This window comes from Caloenas nicobarica, chromosome 8 (genome assembly GCF_036013445.1).
Source record: "Caloenas nicobarica isolate bCalNic1 chromosome 8, bCalNic1.hap1, whole genome shotgun sequence".
Lineage (NCBI taxonomy): Eukaryota > Metazoa > Chordata > Aves > Columbiformes > Columbidae > Caloenas > Caloenas nicobarica.
Window position 1 is genome coordinate 16,065,937 of NC_088252.1, and position 5,496 is coordinate 16,071,432.

Sequence of the window (5,496 nt, forward strand, 5' to 3'; positions counted from 1 at the left end):
CCCTGTATTTGAAAGATACTGTGGGTGAACAAGAGCAAACAAGTGTCGTGCACAGTTTATGGCTTTGCACTCTAGTTTCAATCACATAAAAAATAAAATTGCCCTTCTGCTGAGCTTGAATAACACCTGTCTCCAGTGTTTAAGATGGATGCAGATAAAACAGACACCAGGGAGCTTTTTGCTTCCCCTGTAGAGTGACTGCAGACAAATCTGTGCTGCCCCATGAGCCTGGGGACATGGGCTGGGGAAGGTTGTGGAGGTTGGACTGTTCCTGCTGCACTGCAGGTGACAGGTCAGGGTCTGGTGCTGAAGGAGAAAGGGGAGAGGGTCCCCTTGGCAAGGCTGCACAGCAGCTAAGGAGCTCACGCATCTCACAAGCAGTGCTAATGCAGTGCACAGGTCTGACTCTGGGGTAGCATGAGTCAGAGCAGGGGAGAGATTACACAAGGCCTAAAAGAAATAGAAACCATGGTATTAATAACTGAGAATTGCCCTAAATTACTTGATAAGTGAATTATCCTCCCTACGTCGCCTGATGGCAGCGGGACCATCCGTGTTTTCTCTGCAGAGAGTGGTGGATGGCCGGGAGCTTGGCTTTCTTGACTTTGATCCTCCAGTGCTGCTGGTTGCTTGCTCCACGCAGAAACACTTGTGAACAGTGCTCACATGGGAGAGGACTCACTTTGTTCATTGATAAATAGTGGCTGTTTGGGCAATGAAGTGCAGCAGCTGCTCAGCACTGCACAGGGATCCCGCACAGCAGCTGAGAGTGTGGATCTGGCTGGAGTGGCAGTGGGAGCTCCTTTGACAGGCTGCAATGGCCTCTGTTGTCATCTGTCCAGGGCTGAGCAACCATCTTGCTCCTGGCAGGAGTCAGGGCTTCTCCAGCAGCCACTGGGTGCAGAACCCTGGAGGAGCTTGGAGAGCATCTGCCCCATGGCCAGTTCAGGGGAGTGGCAGCAGCAAAAGGAGTATGTGGAGGGCTGGGCATGGGGCTGGAGCAGCTGCGGGTCTCTTTGCTGGAGCATCCCTTGCCCTGCAGAGTCCAGCGGTGTGTGCAGCACAAGGCTGAGCACAACCCAGTGACACTGGGAGGGCACCAGATGGCATTTCTGGGATGTTTATGCTGTGCACTGGCATCTTCCCAGCTGGAGGAGCTGCCAGAGCTCGGTCCCCTCCCAGGGCCATGTCTCCAAAGAGAAATGGAAACACTATCCTGGTAGCATTGCGTGTTGGACTTGTTTACAGAGGCAGAGCCCCTGGGGAGGCCAATGCACCTGCATAATGTGCAGGACTGGAGATGTTTTTCCTCCGTCCCAGGAGAGGAGCTGCTCACCTGGCCAGCTGAGCAAAGCTCAGCATTCATCAGACATGGGTGCTGCAGGTCCTCAAGCCAGGTCATTAGTGTTGCTGAGCTGTGGGGTGGCACAGCCAGCTGAGAGCAGCTGCTGCAAAAAGTCAGCAACATCCACCAGCCTCCTAAGAGCATCGTCTAGCAGCGAGTTATTTCTAGGCCACGGCAGTTATTGGGAAGGCATTACGAGGCTGTGAAGTACAATGTGTCTCTCAGCTGGAGGTGCACTCGTTGGCTTGGGACCTGCACATGCCAGCTATTCTTTGGGGGCTTGCTGGCTTTTGACTTCGCTCCACTTCAAAGCCTGGGCTCCTTATGTGCACTTTTGTGATGTTCTCACACTTCAGGTTTCTAGGCCAAGTGAGAGCTTTGATTCTGTGCTGCACTCAGCAGCTCTGCGTGAAGGTAGCCTGTGGCTGAGTAAGGTGAGAGGCTGAAAGTTGTTCAATTTTGCAACAATAGCTGAGAATAAAGTACAGATTTTACCATTTAAAACTGGGACAAAACAGAGCTGGAAGGTTTTTGTGGGGTTATTTTTTTTCATTTTCCTTTTAACACCCAATAGCCTTTTTTGAGTTGAATTAAATATACAGTATCTGTGGGCTTTGCCTCACACCGGAGCATTCATATTGGCATGCAAATCACGAAGCCAGGGCAGGGCAGCAGCACCTGGGGAGGAAAAGAAGCAGAAGGTGGAGAGGAGAGGGACTTCAACTTGGGCTTGTTCTTCTGGCTGGGGCTCATCCTGGTTTCTGCTGCAGCTCCTCTCAGCACTACTATTTTTTTCTTCTGTTTTTTGTCTGCACCTAGCACATCCAGCTCATGTCTGGGCCTGGGGTACATAGGAGTGACACCAAGACAAGCAATTAATCCTAATTGAGCCAGGGCTGTTACACAGCTCTGGAGCTGGCCTGCTGGCTTTTGCTCTCCTTCCGCCCTGCGCTGACCTGCAGAGCATCTCTTCACCTTGCCAAAGAACGTTTTTGTGTTAAATGGCTAAAAGTCATCATTACCGTAATGGTTCTTATGGCAACTCAGTGAACTGAGCTCTTAAAAGCTCTTCTTGCTTAATGCATCTCTCGTACATGGGCTGTTACACTTACCCCTGGGAACACGGGCAAGCTCTGGGGCTGAGCCAGCTCCTCTCTGAGCTGCTCCCCAAACAGGAGGGGAGGGGTCACCCATGCAGCAAAGCAAGCACAATCACTGCCACCTCAGTCTCCCACCACTACATTCCTTATGGATACCATATGGTCCATAACAGCCTTGGAATTATTTCCCTCCTTACAATCTGAATTTTGAATTGCCTCGCAGCCTCCTCCTGAAAACCTACCGAGCTGAAGCTGCTGCAGGTCACATTGTGCAATTTGGTGTCGCAAGACAAAGAAAACAAGTTCTTCTTTTTCACAATTACCAAACCACTTCATCGAGCAATTACCCTGCCTCTGCACTTCGGTTTCAGTTAACAGTATTCCTCGGGGATGAAAGTCTAACTGCACCTCTGAGTGACTTAGTGCTGGTTCTGCCATTACAGATGATTGTGAAAAGTTGCTTAAGTGCCGTAACTGCCGGGAGCAGCTTTTCTGTGCCTTGCACTAGAGTCGAACCCAGGTGATGCTCACCGGAGTTGCAGGCAGACGGTCACCTCAGGTGCCAGCCCTCCACCTTTCGGCTGCCTCTCCCCAGGGCTGAAACCTGTCTGCCTGAGTGTGGCTCTTGCTGAGGACTCTGTCTTTGCGGGCGAAAGCCCCCGGTCCTGATGTGCTTGGGAGTCCCAGCACAACCCTGGGTGCTTGGCGGGGGCTCGGCACCAGTGCGGGAGGGGGAGCGTTGCCCTGCTCTAGGGCAGAAGGCAGGGCTGTCCCCATGGCACACAGCTGTTATGGGGGAACCGCAAGCCTCCGTATGAAGCAACTCCCTGCAGTGAGTACACGCGGCCCAGGACATCCCTGTCACCCCATGCACGGCGCAGCGGGAGGAGCACGGCTCCCTGCACGGGTGGCAATGCCAGCAGTGAAGCTTGGCTGCACCAAACTGGGGGGCACCAGTTTCCTCCCCATCGCCCCACAGCAGGAGCTGGCACTGGGGCCGTCACCAGCTCTGAGCACCAAACCACGCCAGCTCCTGCTGCGTGCGGGGTCCGTGTCTGCTGCACTGCTCCCACTGGGTCTCATCCTTCAGGGCTGCCCCACTGGTGTCTCCCCAGGGACGGGGGGCAGCACAGGGGCCGGGCATGGGGACTGAGGGCCAGGAGCCCCCGTATCTGCACTTTGCAGTGTGAGGGCAGCACTGCCGTTTCGTGGAGGGCAGGACCCTGGGTCTCGGCTCACTGCAGCAACAGCCAGCAGCCTCTTGAAGCCCCGGTGGCCCCGAGGAGCCCGTGGGGGTGCCTGGGCTCCCCCCGGCCACGGCTCTGCTCCGAGCCCTCCAAACTTCCTGCATTTGTTTCGCTTGAGCTGTTTGGGGGAAGTACTATGTTGTTATGTCTTCAGCTCAGCGTCTATTTAGAGAAGGATAATGCCATTGTGGGGGAGGACAATGAGAATATTAAATGCCTGAAATTCTCTGTCTCTCACTATTTTGACTTTTTTTGTTTTTAATTCAACTGGGTTTTTCCCTGAAAAACTACGGTGATATTTGATGAGCCCAGTTGGAGGGGGGTAATGCACAGGTCAGCCCCACCAAGATGATCCCAGACTGATCCCTGCTTTAGTCCCACTGCAGGCAGGTGAATCCTGCCTGCTGCCTGTCCAGGCATGGATCACAGTGAGGTCAGGTTACGAAATAGAAGGGATGGCCAGTGCAGGAGCTGACCTCCCCAGGAGACCTCAGTGCATAGGCCACAGCCACCCCCTCCTGCCACTTTCCCAGGGCTATGTTTAGCTCCTGGTTTGCTTGGGGAACCCAGATGAGCACCTGGGATGTCTTAATGTCATTGTTCCACCAGAGCTGGCTTTAGAGGACTTTTTACACTTGCAGGATATAACTGATTAGACCTGACATCAGGGAGAGTCACGTTGGGTCCTGAAATAGCTTTCTGCACGGAGTTACTCACAAAGGTGCCACGAGGAAGCGTGGGTGTAAATGTCCACGGAGCAGCTTTGGCAGGCGCTGGGATGCTGCGTGGCCATGCAGCGCACCCAAGGACTGACCATGTCTCAAGTCCCAGCAGCCCAAACTGGGGAGCAGGACTAACGACTGTCGTGGCATGGCTGATGAACCCCAAGTGTGAGTTAGGGATAAAGACTCAGTCTTCTTACTGCTGTGCAGCAGGTTTTTGCAGTACCCTGTCTGCAGTGGTCCTCACCCTTCTGCCTCACTCACCACTCACTGGTTTCCTTGGCGTTTCTCTCTTCAGTAGCACCAGTGAAACCTGGCGTGAGGCAGCAGGTTCAGCTCATTTGTGATTGAAAGGTCTCTATGGGATTGGGGTAGGAGTCAAAAAAGGGAGAAGGCAGATCTTCTGGTGGCCTTTGCTAGCAATGACTGTGTACCTCCTGGCCACTAGCTCCAACAGATCCTGGGTTCCCCTGTATGGCTGTACCATGCTATATGCTCTGCTAGACATCTGCTGAGACCTTGCTGGCCAGGACTGGAGCCAGAGGTTTTTTGCAGCAAAGTCATGTGTAGGGGATAGCTGGTGTGTGTGAGAGAACTGCCGCACTGGTGCAGGGACTCCCCTTGTTGCCATGCGGAGACTTTGCATTATGAGACACTATCTAAAGCCTAGCTATTGCTTAAGAAAGTAAAATTAGATCAAAGCAGCACTAAGGATAAGCGGCTCAGTTCTCATCCCGCACCTTGCTGGAGCAGTGTGGCAGGCAGGAGGCAGGACGGGACACAGTGTCACCTGCAGGGACACTGGCAGACTGCCCCAGGAGAGCCCATTCTCATAGACCTGTCCCAGCCCTGCAGTGATGTGTGGAGGTATTGGGGATGCTGGGTGGATGCAGGACATGAACATGGGGTGTTGTTGCTGCCTCCATGGATCCAGAGTGGAGCAGGGTAGAAACCTGTCTGCTGTTCCTGCACCAGGGATGCCTCCAGGTGGGTCAGGCTCTGTCCCAGACGAGGGCAGATGGTGGGACCAGGAAGGGCTTCCCTATGGCCCCAGCTGCTCCTCAGGCACCTGTGTGTGATAG